This window comes from Cnephaeus nilssonii (genome assembly GCF_951640355.1).
Source record: "Cnephaeus nilssonii genome assembly, chromosome: 2".
In the NCBI taxonomy this organism is placed as follows: Eukaryota; Metazoa; Chordata; class Mammalia; order Chiroptera; family Vespertilionidae; genus Cnephaeus; species Cnephaeus nilssonii.
Window position 1 is genome coordinate 87,354,616 of NC_137073.1, and position 25,929 is coordinate 87,380,544.

Sequence of the window (25,929 nt, forward strand, 5' to 3'; positions counted from 1 at the left end):
TTCCTTATGATGTCTTTGTCTGGTCTTGGTGTCTTAATATCAAGGTAGTTCTGGTCTCAGAAAATTAATTGCATAGTATTTTCCTCCTCTATTTTCTGAAAGATTTTGTCTATTATTATTTTTTTATTATTATTAATTTTTCAAAATGTTGATAACATTTATCACTGATGTCATTTGGGCCTGGAATTTTCTTTGTAGGAAGGTTTTAAAATATAAATTTAATTTTTAGGCCAATACAGACCTACTCAGATTTTTAAATATTTCTTACTAGAAGCCTGATGCATAAAATTTGTGCATGAGTAGGCCTTCGCCACCATGGTGGCTGCCTCGATCCTGTGGCTGCAGCCCTGGCATCATCTGGAAGGGGCTTCCTGACAGTCGTTCTGCTGTTCGGCCGTTTGGTCGATTTGCATATTAGGCTTTTATTATTATAGATATTTGATACCTTTCAAGAAAGGTCTTCATGTTTTGTTAATCCTCACCCAATGATATTTTTCCCATTAATTTTTAGAAAAAGTAGGAGGGAGTGAAAGACATAGAGAGAGAGAAATATTGATGTCAGAGAGACACATCCATTGGTTGCCTCCAACACGCATCCCGACCAGGATGGAGCCTGCCACAGAGGTATGTGACTTTATCGGAATTGAACCTGGGACCCTTCAGTCTGCCAGCCAACACTCTATCCACTGAGCCAAACCAGGTAGGGCAAGAAAGGTCTCAATTTTATCTAAGTGGTTGAATGTGTTGGCATAAAGCTCATTATAATACTTCCTTATCATACTTTCAATGTCTATGGAATCTGTAGTAATGTGCCCTCTTTGGTTCCTTTTGTTGTTGTTGTTAATCCTCACTCAAGGATATTTTTTCCATTGTTTTTCAGAGATAGTGGCAGGGATGGAGGGGAGAGGGAGAGAGAGAGAGAAAAAACATAGATGTGAGAGAGACACGTTGACTGGTTGCCTCCTACACACACCCTGACCAGGGATGGGGAGCGAACCCAAAACCCAGGTACATGCCCTTGACCCAGAATCGAACCTGAGATCCTTAGGTGTGCAGGCTTATGCTATAACCTCTGAAAAATACTGGCCAGGGCAACCCTCCTTGATTCTTGATATTGCTATTTTATATTTTCTCTTTTTTCATGTTCTATCAACTAGAGATTCATGAATTTTATTGATTTTTTTAAAAAAATGAGCATCTGGCCCTGGCTGGTTTGGCTCAGTGGATAGAGTATTGGCCTGGGGACTGAGGGGTCCCTGCTTCAATCCCAGTCAAGAGCACATATCTAGGTTGTGGTCCTGATCCCCAGTAGGGGGCATGCAGAAGGCAGCTGATCCATGATTCTCTTTCATCATTGATATTTCTCTCTCTCTCTCCCTTCCTCTCTGAAATCAATAAAAAAATATATTTTTAAAAAAATTACCATCTGGTTTCATTGATTTTCCCTACTGTTAGGCTTCCCCCAATCCCACTGATTTCAACTCTGATCTTTATTATTTCCTCCCATCTCTTATTTTAGGTTTACTGTGATATTCTATCACATTTTTTATGCTTTTGAGAGTAGAGTCTTAAACTATTGATTTTTAGACTTTTCTTCCTTTCTAACACAAGCATTTAATACTATGAATTTCCTTCTAAGCACTGCTTTTGCTATAGTCTGTAAAATTTTATATGCTGTGTTTTTATTTTTATTTAGTTTAAAATATTTCTAATTTTTCTTTGTTTTTATTTTCTCTTTCTCAACTCACTGGGTTATTTAAGCATATTTTTCACACTTTCCAAATACTTGGGTCTATAATATATGTATTCTAATTGTTTCTTTCCAATTTAATACCACTATGTCAGATTTTGGGCCTCATATAATTAAACACCTATTATTAGGAGCATATGAATTTAGGGTTGTTATATCTTATTGATTAACAGACACATTTATCATTGTGAATTATCTTCTTCTTTATATAGTAATATTTCTAGTCCTAAAGTCAACATTGTCTGATACTAGGATAGTCACCTCAGCTTTCTTATGTTAGTGTTTGCATCAAATACCCCTTTCCATCCTTTTATTTTAACTTAGCTATGTTTTTATATTTGAAGCTTATTTCTTATAAATAGTATACAGCTGGGCCTTGCTTTTCTATCAAGTGCAACAATCTCTGCCTTTAACTGGTGATTTTAAATCTTTTATATTTAATGTAACTATGGTTATGGTTTGACTAAGTCTATCATAGTTAATTGTCCCATTTTTCCCTTTATTGATCTTTTTGCTGCCTTTTTTAGATTAATAATTAAAAAATGTTATTCCACTTTATCTTTATTATTGGCTCGTCCATTATATCTCTTTTAATTATATATGCTAGTACTTAGTGGTTTTTAGCTTTTACAATATGCAATTCAATAAAGTCTACCTTTAGATATTATATCTCTACATATATATGTAGGACCTGTATAAGAGTGTGCTTCCATTTTTCAATGCCATACATTTTACTTAAACATATGCTATAAACCTCATAATACACTATTACATTTTTGCTTTAAATGATCCATTTTCCTTTAAAAAATGTAAAAGTAAGAAAAAGAACCTGATTATATATTTATATATTTACACTTTCTGGGTCTCCTTAGTTCCTTTTGTAGATCCAAGTTCTCACTTACTATTGTTTAACTTTAACATGAAGAAGATTTTTAGCTAACATTGCTTTTAGTAAATGTCTACTGATGATAAATTGCATCAGCTTTGATTTGTCTGCAAAAATTTTTATTTTGCCTTATTTTTGAAAAATATTTTTCTGTACACAGAAATAGGTTGACTCTTTTTCCTATTTGAGCACTTTATAGATTTTTTTTTCATTGTCTTCTGGCTTTCATTAATTGTCAGGAGAAGTCTGTTGTCATTCCTATCTATGTTTCTCTGCATCATGAATTTCCACCCCCAACCTTTGGCTGCCTTGTGTGGTTTTCTTTGCATTTATCCAGATTGGACTTTGATGAGTTTCTTCCATCTGTGTGTTCAGCGTTTTAAACAATTTTTTAAATGTTTGATTATTATTTATTCAAATATATTTCTGACACTCTCCCTCTTTTAGTGACTCAAAGTGTATTTATATTAGATTGTTTGATATTTTTCCATAGGTCACTGAGGCTCTAGTCTTTGTTTATTTGTTTAGTCTTTTTCTTCCTCTCTGTGCTTCTTTTTGTATACATTATATTGCTATATCTTTTAAAAATATTTTTTATTGATTCCAGAGAGGAAAGAAAAGGAAGAGATAGAAACATCAGCGATGAAGGAGAATTATTGATCAGCTGCCTCCTGCATGCCCCCTACTAGGGATTGAGCCTGAAACCCAGGCATATGCCTTGACCAGGAATTGAATCATGACCTCTTGGTTCATAGGTTGATGTTCAATATAGCTGGGCTATATTGCTATATCTTTACATTCCCCAGTTTTTCCCTCTATGGTGTATAGCTTTAATCTCATTTGTTTTGAATGGTTGCATTATACTCCATGGCAGGAAAGTAACATCCCATAATTGATTCACCCATTTCCCTAATAAAAGGCATCATAGTGTTTCTAGTTGTTGGCTCTTTACAATGATCCTAAAACAAACATTCTTATACATATATTCTTATAATTTTATTTCTGTGCCACATGGCCCCAGGTCTGTGATTTCTGGTTCAGAAGGCACATGTATTTTTTAATTATTGCCAATTGTTGCTTTTTCAAAAATTGTCTCAAATGTCATTATTTGATTACAAAGGTATAAAATTTACACAAAATAATTAATGTGATCATTCATACACTTTATTTTAATACAGTTTTTATTATTTTCCTTCTCCTAGTTGCTTGATTCTCCCCTCCAATTTTCCTCTGCCCTTGAAACTATGCTTTCCTTTGGGGCTTAATCTGCTAAGTCTGTCTGGCGATTTTTCATTTCAGATATTAACTTTTTACTCTAGAAGTTCAATTTGGGTCTTGAGTAGATATTACTAGGTACAGAGTGAGAAAAGATCAATGTAGAAAGTTGAAGATAAAATAAATCAATGACCAAAACCTCACGAACAACCAAACCTGCATGCATTTGTATCTAATAATATGTGTGTATTTGATATAAAGTACGTAATAGATTGCCTAGGGAGAGGAAAGGCATAGAACTACCATAATTAATACTAAATTTAACATTCATGTATGAGATATATGTGCATACATTTCTCTATAGATTGAATTAAGTGAAAATCCTAGTTTGTAAGATACAGCTTCTTCAACTCCACCAAATGTACCATCTGAATCGGGTGATGGTGACGATGACAAGGAGGCTGCAGATCAGAGTTTGACCACTGGATCAAATTTTTTAAAAAGTTTATGGGTTTGCTTATATTTGTTAATTCCTTCTAGCCTCAGTTTTAGAAATGGATGTTATTCTTGTAATTTGCCCATTTCATTCAAGTTTTCAAATCTGCTTAACAAATAGCTTAGTCTAACATAAGCAGGAAAGACAGGAAAAGCATCAGTGGGAAATATTATCTAGTACATAGATCTGCCCCTGATCGAATATTCAGTTACTAAATACAAGTAGTAATTGTCATAGCTGGGGTACGTATGTTTGATGTGCTGTGCTGGAAGTTCACCAATGAATTAGACGTGCAGAGATTCTTTTTTAGAAAAAAAAGGGGAGATTAATATAGATGAAATTGGGTAATTTTTCTCTATAAAGTCATATTTTAAACCTCTTGGCAGATCTCAAGATCCCATCTGCCATGGGGAAAAGAGTACATTTGAACATGAAAATGTTCAAATCTGGTGTATAAAGATTGTACTGTTAAATTTCAGTCTCCTGGAAACCAGATATTCGAAGAGTTCACCTTTTTAATACCCATTGAGAAGTGCGTCGATGATTAAATGTTACCTAAAAGAGATACTGAGCATCTTCTGAGGGTCCCTCGGAAGGCTCAAGTGATTGATGGGCTCAGCCCCACAAGGTAACACTTGGTGCCCATCATGTATGTGCTACCTTCACAGCTGCCTTGTGAGTCAGAGTATGGGATGGTGTTTGGTGGCTTTTACGTGACTTTCTCTGAGTCAGTGTCACGTGTAATCTATTTGATGATTTGGTATGCAGTGCCGTGTGAAAGCTGATGTGATATTTCTTCACAATCTAAAGGTTTGTACTTAGGTTCTGAATCAAGCAGATAACAAGAGCTGTTAGTCATTTCTATAAAAGAAAAGTTACAGTCAACAAATGGAGCAACTTTACAGAGATCATTCTACTCCCAGCACTAGTACAAATAAGTGCCCACTGTGAGAGATTCCCTGAGTGGGAATTAGGAATGAAGATGCTTCATGGAGGTATCTAGTGAGCTGAAAGAGCAGCCTCAATCGGTTGGCTAATGTGAACACATTGTTGTAGACTTCTGCTGTGATTTGCAACTTGTTTCAAATTCAGATGGTTCTTGGAATAACAAAGATTCCTTTTGCGATTTTCTGACAGCATAAGAGGCAGAGGTTTCTTCATCTGCTCCAGCAGTTTCTCTGAGCCTCAGCCTGGGCAGTTGTAGGGGTGCAGGGCTCTAGATATGCCCTGCAGGAGTGTGTAAGAGGTCCCTGCCTCCTGGTTTACATTTCCAGGAAGCACGCAAGCTTCCTGGAGATCTCTGCTCTGTGTGCTTGATCAGCCACTCTCTCTGAAAAAATTTATCCGAGAAGAGTAGGAAATTCACCACCTGACAGTCAGGATCCACATAGAGAATTCCTTGGGGTAGAGCAAGGAGCAGGACCTAAGAGGGCAGGCACCTAGGTTAAACAGAAGCAATTTCACTATGGTAGACAGGTGATGAATCATGAATCTCTAAATAAAAATATGTGTGAAAATGATTTAGGCCTTTTGATTAAATACAATCTCCCAGTAAATCTGTGATGATCTGGTGCTATCTCAGTTCTTAGTCATAGTACCTGGTGGTAACAGGGTTTTAACCTGGGGATGCATATTTAAGGAAGAGAATAACCGGGGTCCTGGGGACGTTTCAGTGACTGGGACTGAGGAAGAGAAAAACACTACTATAGAATAAAATACGAGGATTGACCCACAATCTGACATAATGTGGGATTTATTCTGAGAGAGATTTATTTGGGGGTCTCTTCAAGGGGTTACTTATCCTAGGATATAGGAGCTTCTTTATGAAACAATCTGGTGTATAAAAAATGCACTGAGAAAATTCTGAGGAAGCCTGCATATTGAGCTTTCAGTATAGGTAACTGTAGGAACGCTATATTAGTTTCCTGGGACTGCCATAACAAAATGTCAGAGCCGGGGGCTCAACCCACAGAGTTCTATCTTCTCCCAGTTCTGAGGCTGGAAGTCCAAGATGAAGGTGCCAGCAAGATTGGTTTCTGGTGAGGCCTCCCTTCTAGGCTTGCAGATGGCATTCCTGGTATCTCTTCCTCTTATTAGGGCCCATCCTCTGACCTCATTTAACTTTAATTACCTCTTTATAAAGGCCCTATTTCCCAATAGTCACTTCATACATTACTGGGGGTTAACGTTTCAACATCAAATTTTTGGGGAAAGAACAATACAGCTTATGGTGAATGATATGAGATAGAAATGGTTCATGAGGATGAGGACAACTGTACCTCAGTTCCAAAGCCTTGGGTCCATCATTCCTGGAAAGTAATTGTGTTTCAAGGATTTTGTGTTTGTTTGTTTGTTTCTGGTGCTTAATTACAGTGTGTGTGTGTGTGTGTGTGTGTGTGTGTGTGTGTGTGTGTGTGTGTGTCTGACAGAGGTGAGACCTTCCCTAAGAACAGCAATGGCATCCCATTTTCCAGAGATAATAACATTCAGGCTAGACTTTAAAGCAGGGAGACCCTGTAATGTAGGGAGGGGTGTTCACTCTTTGGAAGGGTTCTTTCAGCCTTTTCTCCCACGCATTCCATGTCAGGCTCAGCGGCCTTATTTCTCAGCTGGTTCCTGCTCACATCTCTGAGTTTGCCACTAGGAAAGCCACCTGCTAGGGTGTCCAGGATCAGGCAGCTCTTCCCTCTCCCGGAAAACAGATCTCTTGGGACTTAGCATCCTACTCTTTCTACTTGAACCATTGTGATCAGAAAGAACCTGTCAAAACGTAGTGTCCTGGGGGGAGTTTGTGACATGTGACAATAGTGTGCCAAGGTGATAATTCTCCTATCGGAGGGGATGATGCCTGAATTTCATAGCTGGAAACCACTAGGCTACATAAATGAAAGAACAAATGAAGAAATAAGTGAATAAATGAATAATCAAATAAATCAATCGCATAACTGGTATAACTTGCAGGGACCATGGAAAGCTGCGGTTTGCATTTTTATTTTGCAGCGCTGGTAATTGCTTCCTTGTCATGTCCTATGGCTACAATAGATTTTCCCCCCAATAATTATAATTTCAGCAAAATTTTGCAATTGTAAAATGCTGCATTTTTAAGAAATTCCAGCTGTCATTCCCCGTCGAGCCGAGCTCCGTTTTGTGTTGCTAATTCATTGTCTTCCTCACTCTGGGCACCTTCACAGGGGTGGGTGTATGATGGATGCCATCTGGTCTGATAGAAGGAAACAGATATTGATTTTTAATATTTTCTCCCAACTTGTTTACTCTAGGATAATACAGCAGCTGTGTGGCAGCTTGTCTCGGAGTGGAAAGGATTATTACCACTGCCTTTTGATGAGATAAATTACCTAGGATGACTTGAATGGCTAAAGGGTATACTTTGATGTTATGTCGCTTCATTTACCCTTATGACTAAATGATTATTGATTTTATATTTTTAAGCTCTCGAAACATGAAAATAAGTTGGTGGAGGAGCCTGGCTGTGTTAGTTTTATTAATTTATTTCTGCAGGGCATAATTCACTTTGGACCAGGTTGTGAAGGTTTTGGGTTCATGACCGGCTGTAGATACAGTTGCAAAGAAATGGCTTATTTATATAGTCATTGCAAGTAGTCCCAAAATCAATACAGTCTGGGATTGGATGATTAAACTCAGTCCCTTTGTGGGATTCATTCCTGGAGCCGCTGCTGAAATCATCTTGACCACAGCACATCCATGTGATCAAGTCTACAAATAGCAAGTTTGTTCAAGTTGAAATATTATTATTTTTTTGCTCATCATTTTTTTTATCTGCAATGTTCACTCAATGACATTGTAGCAGCCTGAAAAAAAAGGGGGGAGGGCAGTTGATTGACTACTTCAATGAAATCAGTAATCAGCATGCAAAGAGCCGCCTCCCAGGCTTTCTAGAAAGTCTCTGATTGGAGTCAGTGCAGACTTTAATCAGGGTCTCAGACTGTGTGGAATTTAGTCCTGGGTGCTTCTGAGCAGCAGGAATGTGAGGTGCACCTAAAAATCTTGGTGGCCTGCAGGGTTTAAGCTTCTGAGTGTCTCTGTGCTTTTTCTATTATTGTTGAACATGTACTAGTAGGTGCGGTTCAGTGTCTGTCTAAGGCACCGCTGTATCATGTCATTCCTTATCTGTTACTCCTGGTCAAAGGCAGACACACTTTATAGACAAAATGGATTCCTATTGTTTTTATTTTTCATAATTTTCCCTCTACTTACTTCCATAGATTTTTTTTAAACACAATTCACGATGTCACATTTATTCCTCATTGGTAATAAAATTTGGTTTGATTACTGAGCGTCCTGGGCATCTCTGGAATTTAGTTTAATGCTTGCAGTTGGGAGTTTTAGTTTTTCTGTAAACCTCTGATTGTCTGGTATTCCATGACAAGAGTGGCTCAGACATTGTGGCGAAATGTAAGCAAGAAAGACTGGTTTTCTAGGAAGATTTTGGACTTATTTACTCAGACTGCCCCAAACTGGAGTGATCCAAAGCTGGCAATGCATGTTAGTGATGGATTTATTTCATTTCAGCAAGATCCCCAGTATAGCGATTTCCCTTTCCTATCCTCCAACCTCACCCCAATTGCTGCTTTAAGTGATGGGTCTCCAAAGTTTACTAATGTGTTTTGTCCTAGGATGATATTTTAAAAGACAATACTTTATATATCAATTAAATTGGGTAATATCACTTTTTGCCTTGGAGATTTATTTCACATGGAGCTACATGTTTATAGAAATTAAAACCCCCACCAACCAAGGTCCCTGTACTGTACACAGGCAGGAAGCACAGTGTAAGACATTTCACTCCAATCGGGGACTTCTCAGTGCTGTGAGTAACGGTGGCACGTGTTACAGACTTAAAAAAGGTGTAAAACACTTCTTCTTACTTTAGTCAGGATGTATGTATAATTAATATGTAGTAAATTATATGGCTCCATTTTAAAGCTTGTTTAAATGCATAGAATTTGAAGCCGAATGAAGAAATAAAATAACTTTTGGAGCAGTGTAATGTAATATGTTGATCAATTTTATAGGGGAGTGGTGAATATTTAATTAATCACCTTTTGACAATTATTCACAGTGGTCGGAATCAAGGTCTCCATTAAAGCCGAAGAATAGCTTCATTACAAATGACCCATAAAAGTGTCAAGTGCTGGCTGCGAGGACAAGTAATTTCCTTTGCCTTTAAAACCATTAGATGGAATGATGGGGGTGGGGAAGGTGATGAAGTGCATAATTGTGTGATTACAAAGAAAAGCTTAAACAGTAAATTTGACAGCTGGGCTGGAGAGGGGAGAGGATAAGGGTTATAAAGTGATGGCTGTGTTCTTTCCAAGAGCTTTTAATTTTCTAAGAGGACGAGAATGGCGTCATTCTATTTTTTGCTGGACTTTTCTCTTCATCCTGTAGTATTTGCTTAGGATTTAGCGTGCTGAGCTGTTGGTACGAGTGGATGTAAATGGAGGAATAATGCTGACATTGTCCACCTCTCTCTCTGTCTCTCTCTGTCTCTCTCTGTCTCTCTCTCTCTCTCTCTCTCTCTCTCTCCCTCTCTCTCTCTCTCTCTCTGTCGATGGCTCTCAGCAGAGGGAGAATACATTGGCTGCCACCTTGATTAATGCCCGTGAAGGTTGGCCTATTGGAATGGCATCTGGACAGCAAAGAGGGACCAATATGTCAGCAGAATCAGCACATGTCTTTCCAGGCTTGCTTTCAGGACTCAGAAGAGATTGATCATCGTGGCTCCTCTTCTGCCCGAGAACAATCTGGGAAGTTGATAACAGCTTGCATTTCACTGCATCCATTGCTTAAGCCCTTGATGTTGGCCAAGAATCCATACCATTCATGAACTTCCAGGTGCCACAATAGGTCTCTGGGCTTCAGGAACTCTTGCAGATACTTTCATGAGTGAAAAGTATTTTCTTTCCCAAATGACTCAGTGGTAAACATTCACTTACGAGAATGTCAGGACCCCACCGCCTTGGAGAAAATGATTCAGAATAGATATGTTCCTATGATTTTCTCCCCCCACCTACTTGAGAGAAGCAGATGGGGTTGGGACCAAAATCCAGCTTTCAGGGGTCCTGCTAGATGCCAATGCTTGCAGATTGAGTTCTCTGTGTTGTGATAAGTGTTTGGGACACTGGAATTTAATTATAATTGTACATGGTCTCTTTAGCTGTTAGAATTTTCTTTAAAATTGAGCAAAATGCAAAGGGCTTTTCCTGACTTTAACAGAAACGGAACCCAATGATACTTCGCTTTTCAAAAGTTCAGCAATTCTTCAGAAGACGGGGGGCTTCTCTTTACTTCTTTGAACCTCATCTATTTTAAGACGCTCCAGCCATGGGTGACCTGGCTCCAGTGCACACACCCACACACACAAGTTCAAGTGGCCACTCTTAAAAACTAATGGCTATTGACTCTGGTTGGGATTTCTGTGATGTTATCTCGCCCAGTAAAGACTTTGCGGTATGCCGTTTACATTGTATCTGGCGATTGTATAATCATTATTGATTTTCCTGCGTGTAGTACCTATGTCAAACAACCTAATATATTTAAATGGTGATTATTTCAGTTCTATATCTGCTGTGTGATAAGATCAAAGGTAGTTAAATGTGCAGTAGATGGGAGATAGCATAAGGCACTGCGCCTGGGCCCTTGCTATCATACAACTCAACAACAATGGGGAGGATTTAATAATTAACTTCCCGAAACACTTGGCAGTGTTGGCCTGCAGGAGAATGAGGCTGGCAGATGCAGAGAAAGCGCCCCGACTTGCCACCGAAGGTGGCGTGGCCCATGAATGCCAGCGTAGCACGGATTGCTTTTCAAAGGTCCTGGGAAATCATTCTGCTTCTTAATTTAGTCCTTGTTTTTGTGCAAATGCTCCTGAAGAAATGAGAACCAAATGGAGGCCGATGTGTGATTTCCCCCTGGATATAGTCACAGAGAAGCCCAGGACTAGGGTGCTCTGGGGCCCCGCCTGGTGGTCCTCGGAATCCCAGGCCAGTCTGAGGGGTGGCTCGGTCACTGTACCTTATTACATGTCATGGGGCACCCTGCTCGCACCCTGGGTAAGCATGTCAACTTGGGAATATTTATTTGAATGCAGAGCGAGCTGATTTTCTAGTTGCAGGATTTTTTTTTTTTTATAATAGCATTTTCCTTTTTCAAAATATATTTTAGATTACAGTGTTTGGAATTCTTTGTAACATAAATAAACAAATACTTGTTATTTTGAAAGGTACTGACACTACATTTAAGAAATTAGAAAAATTAAGTATCACAAAGAGTAAGTCTTAATACGAGCCTTAACATCCACACACACCAGCAGACACCTTTGAAAACAGTTGTTAGCAGCAGTGTCCCTGCACCGTGACTCATGCCGGATGCTAAGCCTCCCCACCCTCCCTCCTCCTTCTCTGGGACGCTGGGTGGTGGGAGATTCGGAGGGTCCTTGACTCGAGGACTTATCCTCTCAGGCTCTGACAATGCTCTGTGGCTTCACCAGAACACTTATTCAGAGTGTCTCCTTGGACCATGTAACCTCTTCCTTTTCATGATGTTCATTAGAGGTTATCCTGCTTAGTCAAGGCAGTGATCAGAACACCAAGAACAAGCTCAAAGCCAGAGTGAGGCAACGTTTTTCCAGGAATCCACAGACTCCCTTTTAATGGCAGGTTCAGCAGGAGGGAAGATTGTTTCAATGGACAGGTTCACATTTGCAGATGAAACGCTCTTAGAGAGGAATGTGCTGAAACATCTTGTAAGCTTCCCAAGATGCCTTTGGGTCTAGTTTTGCATCATATCGAATAATACCCAAAGAGGAAGGGGACACCAACAGCAATGTTCCTGTATTTCAGGTGAAAACAATGAGGATGAAGCAGGTGTCATCTACCCCAGGAGGCCCAGTCAGCCAGAGCTATGCACGTTCCTATGGTTTAGAGTATTCTAAACATCTGTGCCCTGGCCTCCCTCCCAAACCCGCCTGTCCTGGGGTGTGAAGGGCACAGTCAGACTGTGGCTTCTTGCATTTCCCATCTTAAGATCCTTAACTTAATCATACATGCAAAGTCCTTTCTGCCACATCAGATCACACCCACAGATTCCAGGGATGAGGACCTGGATGTCTTTGGGAGTCAGTATTCAGCTGCCAGCCCTGCCATTCTGCAACGTGACAGCCATGTGGGGCGCTGCTCAGATCTCCCCCCAGGAAAGAATCTGCCCATCAGCCTTGGGTCAGTCAGTGACCACAGGCTGCAGACCTCAAACTCATCCATGCTCACCTCTTCCCAGCTATCGAATGGTCATTTCTGTCCAACCTGGGACCTCCTCCAAAGCATCCTTTACTTAGTTGGCTGTTGGCAGGGGGGTTCCTGCTCACAGGATGTGGGGCTGCAGTTGCCCAGGTGGGCAGAATCCAGGGCAGGCACAGGGCATTACTCAGCACTCCCATTTGCCACTGGAGTGCCCAGGTGTAGCTACCCCAAACTGAGGAGGTGTGGTGACTAGGCTCTAGCACTCTCACCAGAGAGCCACAGGGATCAGCAGGTTGGAGTTGGTCCCAGCCTCCTCCTTCCATGTTCCTGTGGATACAGAGGTCCACTGCGGAGCTGCCCCAGGCTATGGGGAGCCATGGGCAAGCAGCACAAAAGGGGGTTAAAGGAAGAACCTGCCATTTGGCTCCGAGGAATGCAGCTGGCAGTCAGCCTCCAGCTGTGGTGCCTGGGTCTCCACCTGGAACTCCAGCCTAGAGAGCAACCTTCTCAGACAACCACACAGCACCTGGGGCTGGTGCTGGCCATTTCTTCCAGCCAGCGGTCCTGTAATGGGCCGTTGTTGGGCTGGAAGAAGCATGACTTAGAAAATGTTTCTATCTTTGAGCAACGTTTAGAATACTCTAAACCATAGGATTGTGCAGTGAGTACATGTCCATCCACACAACCGACAGGGCTGATATCCTTCCAAACCCCCACAACACTAGTGAGTATCTCAACCAGATGCTAAATTGTCTGTCCTGAATGAGATGAATTCCATCTGTGAGACGTGATGTTGGGGATGGGGATGAGTAACTGTTGGCAGGTCTGTGGCATTCAGACTGTCTCAATGCCTCTACACTAAAAGTTCAGTAATTCTGAATACCTCTTCAAATATTTAAAAAAACATTTTCTTTGCTTATTATTTTAATATATCTTTACCCAAATCACCAGCTAACTTCCCAACTGTTGTCCATAAAAGCTAATTTGTTGTTGGCTACACAAAAATAGATCGCACATGATGTCACCTTGCAAACTGAGAAGCTATGACAAAACCTTCCTCCTTACCTGGTGGGTGCAGTGCCTGCTAACTTGGTTGAAGGAATTTTCTGAGTCTTCACATTTTTCTACTTCAAATCCAGCTTATAATTTTATACTTTACCTCTCAATCTTTATTGGCATGAGAAAGGAAACAAAAAGATGGCTCAACCAAAAATTTGCTATTTGAAAATTTAACACAGAAACCAGACCTAGGGTGACCACTGGGCCTCTGTCCGTGCCAGCTGCTGGTGGCCCCGGGTCCAGGGTCTCTCTATCACACGACACTGCAGGGCTGTCCCTCTACATTAAAAACTTTTTATGCAATATCATTTTTTGGAAAAGTAGTTTTAGCACTGAGGTATTAAGAGGCTGTTTCAGGGACTTGAAGGTTCTGTGTATTCTAAGAGAAGAGAGTCACAGAAGCTACACGAGCTGCCAAGGCCAGGCTTCTTCCCTGAGGAACGGCCTTTATCACTTCCTACTAACCATCGCTTCTCAGGCCATTGAAAAATTGCTTCCTTGTAAATTATAGTTCACCTCCTTGTTTGAGTCCATTTTAAACAACCTGGGAAGCTATAGGGGGAAATAATTTTCATTTTTACTTGTTCCCAGTGATTTCTGCCAAGTGATGCCAGCGGTGACTTTTCAGCTGGAAAAACTGAGCAAAGATGCCTTGTCAGCTATGATGTCCATAAAGTTGGGGTCTCATGACCTTGAGGGATGTTTTGGTTGTTTGAAAATGTGGGCGTAAACATTTTGATTTTTAAAATTTAACCTAAAATGATGTGTTCCTCAAATACTCAATACATTCCTGTTTCTTGAAGTTGTGAAACTAGCTGCCCAGAACGGTTTTTTGTTTTTTTATTTTTTACATTTCTGTAGATATTTATCGTGATTCTTTCTGGACAGTCTCATGAACAAGACAGGAGATTAGAATCTGTGGAGGTTGCCTGGCCTCGGCTGAAAGCCTGACCCTGACACTGCAGTGCCGGCCACTGCCGCAGGGGAGCTCCTTCAGGCCACAGCCACCTGCGGGGAGCCTCCCAGGATGCCCCAGCTCCCACCCAACCCTCCCTTCCACACCCTCCCTGACTCTAGTCCACTGCTCTCCAAGGTCACCGAAAGCTGAGCTCTCGTGAACACCAAGCTCAAGAGGAGGGAGGCATCTCCCCAGGCTTAGGGGACAAGGAAAGAAGACTTTGGAAGCAATAACTGGTTTAAATCAATTTCCAAGGGATACGCAGGGTTTGGTTTGGTGGACATGAGAGGCAGGGCGCTCCTGGGACATGGAGCCACAAGACTAGAAGAAGTGAATCATGTTCTGAGCCCACAATGAAGCCAGTTTGGGGACAGACGTTCTGTTTAGAGAGGAGCAAAGTGCTGAGGTCAGCCCAGGCATGGTTTATCCAAGCATCTTTATAAAGGAAAAGGCTCATTGGAAAAGAAGGAAGTTGGCGAGCCAGGGCGGGGCGGGCCCCTTGGGCTCTATGAGCTGCTGGACTCTAATGTCAGGGTGAAGACCAGCAGGAGACCCCTGACCACCAGAGTTCAGGGCTGTACACTGGCTGCTGAGTGTATTGTCCTATTTATATAATTTAAAAATATATGTATGCATATATATACTAGTATATATTTTTTATTGATTTCAGAGGGGAAGGGAGAGGGAGAGAGAGATAGAAACATCAATGATGATTGGGGAAGCATCCTGTATGCCTCCCACTGGAAATCGAACCCGAAACCCAGGCATGTGCCCTGACTGGGAATCAAATCATGACCGCTCAACCACTGAGCCATGCCCACCAGGCACTATAATATTGTGCCCACCAGGCACTATAATAGATTCGGATTTGATAGGTTAAAGAGAATCAGGCAACCATTTTAGTGGATGCGATGCTGCTATGAAAATAGGAACATACAACAGTGTCTGCAAGCTTCACACTGAGGAAATGAACTGAGTACAGAAGCTGGTGCCCCCCCCCCCACCCACCCAGCAGTCACAGGTGAGTTCACATCTTCCACGTGGTCTTCAGCTTTTACTCCCCAACGTTTCCTAGGCAGTTGTGGATGAGATCCGCGGGCAGTTCATGACGACCATTCCGCAAGCAAACACCCTGACTGCCCGGCTGCCCATGGGAGGCCCAGCGAGGCCAAGACGAATCACTCCTGCCTCCCGTGTGGATAATGGCATTTCAATAATCACATGCTTGAGATGCTGGAGGTCTAGATTTATTATTATTGCTAATAATAATAAGAATGGAGATTGTGTATGCTCCACCACAGAGATTGATTTTCCTGAGGTCTGAGGGGTGGGGGATGGGGTTGGAGCCTCCCTCTTCTTTAGTCTCCAAGGTGGATGGATATTTCATTGCATGTAGTCCCTCAATTCCAAACGAGTAATTGACATAATATTGATACACTCATGAGAGGATGGTTTCAAATCTCATATCTTTATCTAATGACTTTGTGATGCGATCAATTACATACATTGAGCAGGCCCTTTGATTTTTATGAAGGAACTCCTTTTAAGTAAGGAGAATGCCCATCGTGAAAACGCCTTTTCCTTCAGACCATCAAGTCCTGCATTTTCCAAGCAGGTTTCCCTCAGGTTGAGGAGGTGGGTCTGGGTGCTGATCCGGGGATCCGCGTGGCGTGCTGCTCCCAGCAGAGTGCTCCTGACAGGGGAATGCAGCCTCGTGTTATTAAACAATAATTAAGTCCTCCAGGCCGAGTCCTTTATGCTTGCTAATCTTGGTGACTGTTTACATGCTACTATTTGTTAAATGGCAACGTTTATTGATTTGGCAAATTCAGTCCCACATTGTAGATTTTTCTCTCAGTCTGTGTTGCTACATGTGGTTCAGCATTTTTAAATGTCAACTGCAAAGTATTATTGATCCGTAATTAAAAGTGGAGAGAAAAATTAGCATAGGAGAAGTTTGTGGTCATTAGTACAAGTACCGTGGGGCAATGATTTAGCATGTTTTAACATTTATTTTCCTTCTGTTATTGACGTAAAGTATGATGCTCACCCAACAGTTTTTGTTTTGCTAAAAAGGAAACTTTTAACATCAATAAGAATTAATGACATACAATTCTTTTTGAAAATGTGCTTGTCGGTTACCCTGGTGCATGAGTAAGCTAATCCAGAGGTTCTTTGTGCTCCCAGGAGAGTGAAAGGGAGGAGCTGAGCCCGGTGGGCCACCTAGAGGGACAGGGTGGCTTTCTAGGACCACGTGACAGGGTCCTGGTTGGAACTGGACAGAAAAATCTGCAAATGTGACTAGGGAGGTGACATTTTACAGAATGTCCATCCCAGATAGGCTTGGACATCACAGACTTGAATACTCTGCACTGCTTCCTTGTACTAATCAACTCATAGGAACAGATTTTTATTCTGAAAACACAGTCACCTTACATTTACATGTAACCAGTTCCCTCAAAACCTTATGCTTTAATCCTGTTTAAAAATCTAAAGTATGAAGCCAACAACAGCAGTGCTGGCCCCTGTGGCCTGATGTGGCTGAAAGCCGGGCAGCCCTGGGGAGGGATAGGGGAGGCACTGGTGGTGGCTGCTGGGCTTACTGGGTCATTATTTTGAACCAGTGGAGTTTCATATTCAGGAGCTTAGTGACGGGCCTGAAAGTCAGAGAGGAGGGTCAGAGCCACAAAACTGCTTAATGGGGGCTTTCAGAGTAGGCTGAAGGGAGAGGGCATGGAATCCTGGCTCCAAGAGTGTGTGGTCCTTTCGTCATCTGTTCCTTCGACCTTGGGGATGTTTGTTCACTACCTTGCCATTCGTGCATTTGCTCATCCTTTAGGGGCAGAGCACCTTCCAGGTGGGTCCTGGAGACACACTGTGATGAGTTGGCACCCTTCCCTCTCTGAGATGAAGTAGGCAGCCTGGAAGAGGGGATCTCACCTGGCTGTGCACAACCCCTCGGGGGCTGAGGCTGGAACAGAATACCGATGCCTGGACTCCTGACTGGTGACATCTAAAGCTCTGGCCCCGGGTCTTTTTGAGGAGCAGCTGGCAGGAAGGATTCCAGGGGCAGGCTGCTGGGACAGGCAGGGGGTCTCTGCTCACAGGTAGGCCTCGGTGGACTTGGGCAGAAGGCCACACAGTTTTTGGTGGGGACAGAGAGGAGGGATGCTGAGGTTCAACATGCACCACCTGGCTATCTTTAGGGGGAGGGGGGAGATTTCTCTGAAACTGGGGGAGGTGGGGGGAGTGGGTTTGAAAGAATTGTAATTAGGAGATTTCTCAGACCAGGTTCAGGGGAGATAGGCATCAGCTGCGACTGTGGGCATTTTGGCTTTCTTTCCCCATAATTGTCTTTAGGTCTCTAGTTATGTTTTCCAAGACTGGATATTGCTACCTAAGGCCCAGAAATGGGTGCGCTTGGGAATGGGGAAATTTGGAGGCTGAGCTGCTGTACTGGCCGGGAGTTCTCAGATCTCTGAGTGGCTCGGCCTGGGTTGGGGGTAGGGGTGAAAGACTCAACCAGTAACTCTCAATGCAAGCCTGATACCCTCCTAGGTAAAGAAACCTAAGGCTTCAGCAAGGGCAAATTTAAGGATTTAAAATCAAATGAAGTATACAATGATCAATAGAAGCATTGCTACAAATGAATCTGATAGTGAGGTTCTTCAAGTCTGAAAACATCTCGGAAACCCACAAAGGAAGGTGGCTCAGACAAGGACAGGGCTGGGAGAGTGTCACTAGAATGCCGATCTAAGGGCGATGTTACCATTTAATAATTTAGTGGGCTATTTTTTCATGGAAATGAAATCTATTAAAAGCTGATTTTCATTTGATTAATAAATGCTATATAGGAACAACAAATAACCAAATAATTAAAGCAAATCCAATCTCTTAATGCAAACATCCTTTAAACAATCCTTAATTTGATTTTAAATGTAAATATTAAATAATGCCTAACCCTTCAAAGAATCCTTTCCCAGTGGTTCTCCCCAGACTGGTTCTGCTCCTTAGTTTCCACAGTGATGTTCACTCTTTCATCCGGCAGCACCCACTGCCTGCCTCGCTATGCCCGGGATGTGAAAGCACGGTTTTTCCTTGCTAGTGATTGACTTGACACGGTAAATTAAATGTTTTGTCACTTACGGTAACTTATATCTTGGATGGAATTAAAGCTTTGCATGTAAGAATGGACATTAAGCATAATAAAACATTTTCATTTGATATACTCAATTTATTTTATATATTTAATTTTTCCCTTTTTTATTGCACAGTCTGCTATTTGGACATATTTAAGAACTTTTCCAGTGTTAACAGCATTTTTCTTTATTAATATCACCTGAAAGGAAATATTAAAAAGAGAAAAACTATAAGTGTCTTCTTCTTTTTCTTCTTCTTCTCCTTCTTTGTATTACTATTCTGCATTTCTGTTTCAAAGACTTGCAGGTGGAACACACACATTCTCTCTAGGATAATTTGTTGACTCCCACCTGCCCTCTGGAAGAGGCAATGGATCTCTGTTTACCTCACAGGAAGTGGCAATGAGACAGTGAGAACTAAAGAGCTGGTTCAAGGTCCAGTGAAAAGGACTGGAATGTGGCCACATGGACTTCCAGCTGGTCACGGAGCACTCCTTGTTGCTACATGAGACAAATACCTGTTAGTCTGCAAACTCATGTCATGAGCATTACCCACATAGGAACATCTTTTTTTTTTTTTTTTCATGGACAAGTACATCCAGTTCCAATAAAGGGGGGGAAAGATATTTATTTGTTTGCAAAATACTATATAAATGTAATATATTTCTCAGACAATGTTCCAAAGTGAATAAAATATATCCATACTTATTACCTGAAAAAAGTGTTCCTGCATTTTCTGTTAGAATGTATTTTCTATTTAATTGTATCTTTGTACTTTTTGAGCATTTTTAAAAAAACATAATCACAAAGGAGAGCCCATAGCCCTTCCACACTTTGGGAGTAGAATCTCATGGTGTCCCTGGGAACTGGGGAGGAAGAGGCTATCTATTGGGTGATTAAAACAGAATGTCTTTCTTAAAATGCCAAAGTAGCCAAGATTTCCATATGATTAGTATTTTAGTAATGGAAAAGCCTTTCTCATGTAGGACTTCTGAGGACATCTAAAAGTCCTAGACTGATTCCCATGGCCAGTTAGTCACCATATAAATGGAATATCGTACTCTTACGCATTGTACAACAACACATTTATTTCCTAAAAGAAAGAAGTTTGGTGCAGAAGGCATTTGCAGGACATCAAGAGTGACTGAGTGTGAGCCTGACCTCTTAACTCAATCCTCTGATGGTGTTAAAATCAGTCCTTTCCAGTGGAATAGTTTATACGTCACCCCAAACCATATGTTAGCATAGCCCCCCAGCCAGAAGCTCCACTGGGGGTGTGCCCCCCAAAACACCATCCTGCCATTCTGCAGCTGTGCTGGGTGGGCACCAGAGGAAACTACGGTGGTGACGGGACCTAAAATGAGGTGACTGCTCATTCTTATTGCTGTGTTGACAGTGCAATAAGCCACAGAGGTTATGAAGTGGGTGATGACTTATCCCATTCCTATTGCTGGATCATGTGACATTTCATTCCTCCCACTCCACACCCCTCATCTAATACCCACTCACATCCAACTGTTGTATAATCTCACCCTTGATTGCTGGCTATTGCCTTTTCTTTCTCTGTAGGTTTGATGAAATGGAGTTGCCCTGTAAAGACAGATTCTGGCAGATTTTGAAAATAGGGGCAAGAGTTTCCCCTGAAACAGAGGAGGAACTCAGGTAGAACCATACCTGTGAAGCAAAGTGGCGACGGCAGGGCAAGTGCACATCAATGCTGAGACCCACCCAGCACATGCTATGCCCAGCTCCATCCAATCTCCTAAAAGTGTCAATTTGTTGTAGTTTCTGCAGAAGAAATCCCACCAAAATTACTTAACAATGACTCTAAATATTTTCTGTAAATTGAACACTGTTCTAATAGAACCTGAAGAATATTTGGAAAATGTTCATTTAATAATCAAGTTTTCTTGCTGCTATTGGGAAACATTTATTGTTAAGACCCAGAAATGACCAATTATGATGGTTATGTGAGCTAAAACAAAAACAAGAGCAAAAACCAAAACCACCCTTGGTATTTTCTTTCAGCATCTTTACATTAAAGTATCATAATATTTTCATTATTATGGACAGTATGAATTATTGTGACTCTTTGAAATTGATTGTAATTAATTTTCATATTCCAGTAAAATTTAAGCGTTTATTGTTATTTTTAAAAAATCAACCCTGTGGGGAGTTCCATTATTCCCTGTGTACTAGGCCCCAAGTAGAGCGATAATTATCATGGAAGCCAGTTTAAATTCACCCTGTGATTGCTGCCTTAGCTTCATGCACCTTTCATCTAAAATAATTTCATTTTGGAAAGAATTTACAATGGAAGCCAATGGAAAGAGGATGTATGCTTTTCAAAACGTTTGAATCAAAGATATCATTGAGAAATGTTTCTTATTATCTTAAATAAAATGTGAATAAATCATCTCCAGCCTGAGCCATGCAATGAAAATTTTAGTTCGGAATGGCAAGGTATTGTGGAAAGTTACAAAGTGGGACCAGGTGGTCTTCACAGGAATACCTCTTCTTTTCTACACACAAGGCCCTGTGAGTCTGGTTCTGGATGTAACACAGGGCTTAGCTAACCTGGAGGACAGACTCCTCACTCAGCACGCTTCTCTGCTACAATCCGGCTCCGCAAGCGGAGGTGAGCGTCGCCCTGTGGTGAACAGATCGCATAGCACCGATGTTAAAAATTATTTTATTCAGGGGAAAAACCACTTAAGGCTTTCCTGCCAAAACATCTTTGTCGGCCATTATCATAAAGATGCCGGCTCACATAAGCTAAAATATAGAATATTTTCATCTTGCTCTTTTGGAAACATCTGTAACATCAATAGAGTGGTCACAATACTCCAAATGTAACACAGCACTAAATGTCAATACCAGGAGCAAATATGTAGGATGGTTGAGATCTCATTCAATTTCTCTTGGGCCAAATAGCATGGCCCCCAAGTCTCTTCCAGCTCCCCCACTTGGCCACCAACAACAGGGACACTCAGGTTTGCCACCTCTCAGGCTATCGTCAAGCTCTTCAGAAAAACATCTCATTTACTCGCATAGTCCTATGGGGTGGATACAGTTGCCTCCATGTTATAGATGAAGAGACTGAGATTTCAACAGGATAGTGGGCTCGAGGGCCATGTTTCAAAGGGACATTGATGTGACTCTAACTCTGGTCTCTGGAGTGAAGCTGCAGGAGCCCTCTGTCCTGGTGAGGGTGGCTTTGTCTGGGGATGGTCTCCCAGCATCAGGCGGCTGTTGGGAGATCCTCCATGTTCTAGAGGGAACCCTCTGCAGTGCCAGAGGGGTTCCTGCAGAGCCAGCAACTGGGAAGGCTTTCCCGGGTCTCCCAAGTCCATCAGGAAACTGCTAAGTGGTGTGTCTGGTGTACTGAGCCCCCCCTCAGAAATTCATACAAGGTGCTGTGCATAGAGGCTGTTTTGTTTTGTTTTGTTTTTTACAGAATAAAACTATAAGGACATGTGTTTTGGCTTAATGGAGGCCACGCACACCAAATCCTTGGGATGTGGAAACAAAACCTGTTGGGTGACTGGGCCTAGGAGCCTCTGGGATCAAGAGGGACTTTCTCTTCTGTCTGCTGTGGGATGGGGAGTGAGCGGAGGGGCCGTGGGCAGGTCCCTGGCCTGGGAGAGGCCTGATCACCCCTCAGCCTGCACTGCTAAGAGAGTTAGTGGCTGTTCTAGATCTTCTCCTGACCATCCCTGTGTGCCAGGAGCAGCACTGGAAATTAGGTCTGCCTTGATTCTATCCTCTTCACTAAAAGTTTGCCTCAAACACTGTCCTGCACTTGGTCAGTTTCCCCGCCGTCACAGAGGTGATGCAATATTAGACCTGCCTGAATGTGAGCAAGTGAATATGTTAACTCATTCCACTCCTAAATGGCATTTCCTTACACATTGTAAAACCAGAGAGAAAGCGTCTGTATTGGCTTTATCTCTTCCAAAATTAAGATATGGTTTAAATGGAAAATGTAATTTAAATCCTTTCCGACATGGAATTAGTGCCTGTGGCCCCTCGGCAGAGCTGCACAGAGGCCGGGGCCGTCTGGATGCTGCAGGAACTGCTCCCCAGTCAAAGGAGAACTCAGAGCAGATAAAGACAAACCATCCCATGACAGGGGTTAAAAGAAACCTGTTACTATGACAACAGATAGGGTCAGATAACAAAATGAACAGCCATGTTTGATCTTCAAAAAATTCTCTTCCCTTTGCTCTCCCCTGTTATCTGGACCACTCCATCAAACAGTGCGCAGATAACACAGCTGAAAACCCAATCGACCTTCAAGAAAACGCAGACAAGTTGGAAAGTGTATGGAAAGGTTACCATCACAGTGGAGGTGCCTCTGATGCTATTTGCCTGTATACACAGAAACACACACACAGTCATTTTTCACGAAAGCAACAGGACAGGTTCAAAGGCATCCACACAAGTGCTTAACACATGTACATAATAGAAAATGTTTTCATATCACCGAGAATGGGAATAGTAAGAGGCATTCAGAGTTAAAAGTCTCCGATGTCAAGACTCACTGCCACCTGAGTTAGGATTAGTTAGTATAGAAACGTTTGACATAAAATTGACAAGTGAATAAAACTACATGCACATAAAATAGAAATAAATTGGGAGAGAGATTGCATTCATTCAGTGATACTCATAAGTAGGCTGATCAAAAAGCACATCCCCATGAAAAGAAATAGAACTTCAAGTCTTTATACACCTTTTCTCATGCTACTTAGTCCAAGAGAAATTGAATTAAAACCCAGTTATCTTGTTTATTTCCTCCTGGTATTTCCAGTCAGCACTGTTACCTTTGGAATACTAGGAGCATTTTATATAGATTCTGACTCAACTATACATTCTTTCATTTCTACTCTTAAGTTCTTTTTTTTTTACTACTCTTAAATTCTTAACATAAACACGAAAGTGCCCAATATTGGAGCTGCAAGGAGTTAAAAGGTACAGTCTATTGCATTGATTCCCACAGAACCTTAAATATTTGCTTCACATTTGGAAAATTTGATGCATTTATTAATCTAATTTTCAAAAGGATCTTTTAGGACAGAATAAATTCTGTTCTCTAAAGAGCTATTTAAATTTTATATTTAGACCAATTGGTTAAAAAATACAACTTTGTGGACCTTTCAAATAGACTTTTAGAAACCATTACATATTCAGTCTCTTTAAAAACGAAGGTGATTTCAATGGATTCATTTAGCATTTTGGCTGCTAAGTACACATGTTGGCACTCCTGTCATAGCCTGGTACGTAGCTGAACTGAGAACAGGCATAATTTTTCCTTTATTCTGTGGCTCTGTCATCCCCCTGGGCGTGTTGGGCTACGCATGCCGCTTCAATCCATCTGAGGTCAGAGCAGGCAAACAAGAAGCTCCTGGAGACGATAGAAACAGGGTTTTATTAATTTCCAAGGATAAAAGGGATGTGTTCCTTGCAAAGTTGATGTCTTAAGGTTCTGGGAATAAAGTCCTTCCTGGAGCAGGGTTTTCTGGGAAGCCCAGACCCCAGCACACGTGTGCAGGGCCAGTACCCAAGGAACTCGATCATCAAGTTGAGACACACGTAGGGACCACATCACCCAGCAAGGCACCTGTCCGTTGATACTCACACAGATATGCACACCACCCCGACTTAGAAGCTGCTGGGTCCTGTCCTACATGGCAGCTCGGCTATAGCATCCTCAAATGTCACCTTTCTCATGAACACAGCACATTCTTACATTTAAACAATCTTTAGCTCTCTCTAACATTAGAGCTTCTACAATGTGTTATCAAACCCGTACTTTTTTCAGCTATTCCACTCTTTGAAGCCACTTATACTCAAATACTAATATATTAACAAGGAGATTATATGTTAAAACTATCAACTGTGGTTCACATCCCATCAATACGTTTTCTCCAAACCACAGAGAAGACTTGGTTGAATAGAATTATACTTAGTAACTTCAGAAAAATATCTCATGTTAGTAACACAAAAACAAAAGCATGCAAACTCAAGCAAACCATATAAAGTTTTTTGGAAAATCTATTTTTTTTTAAATAAAAACAATTTCTAAAAGCCTTGCAAATATTTTAAAAATAGACCATTTGCTATCAGTGGAAAATCAATTATCAATTGCCTACAATGTATGAAACACTGGGCAGAAATGATGTGTTTAAACAATATATTTTATAATATATTATTTTTATTAAATACCTGGATTCAGCATATATTTAAAAATGAGTAAAAAGGTCAAGAGAAATTAAAATTAATTAGTGGAAAAGGTAGAAAAGAAAACCTGGTTATTTTCCCAATTTAAAGCACACCTAGTAAGAGATTCCTTTTAGAATCTTAAAAAGGTTAAAAAGAAAAGCTGTCAGTGCCTCATCAGAAAAAATAAACATAAACATAATAAACAAATAATATCCGGTAAGTGTACCAAAAGGAGTCAGTAGATGCCAACAGAAATTAACTTCATTGCTCGTGATTTATTATCATTCTTTGTGTTTTCTTTTTTATTCGAAAATCCATTTAAATAAGAGCTTGGTTTTGAACACGGTTATGTGTCTGTTCCCCTTTCATTAAGACTTTCCCCCCCAGAAAGCATTTTAAAGTAGTTTTCAAAAGCTCGCTCACCAGTCTCGTCTCTGAGAAGCAGGCAGGAGAGGGTCTGGCTTCCTCAGATCTGCAGACTGGGGCTCTCCCGGCAGGTCAGACCTCAGGAGAGGACTCTGTCATATGGAAATGTTTAACGGTCCAGCTCATAGCCTGTGGAGGCTGCCTTTTATCTTTGCAGGGTTTGAACATGATCCTTTCAAAGCCAGATAACCCAGGAAAGGCCTCACTGTGACTGCTCGCGCTCACTCCTAGGCCCCTCATCGTAGTCCCCGAGGAATCAGTTATTAGAATTCGATAAGGAGGCTTTCTTGTCGTTTCCTATGTGGGCTTCGGTCTTTATGCTCCTGCAAAATAATAGGCACTCATCGTTTTTTTAAAAAAATACGCAGCAGCAATTTTAAGACTGACAAATAAAAGCCAACTTTGAGATTTATTTGAACATGCCATAAATGTAAGCTTTGAGATTTATTTTGATTTGTGCATCTTTAAAATATATTGAAATACTTAAAATCACACT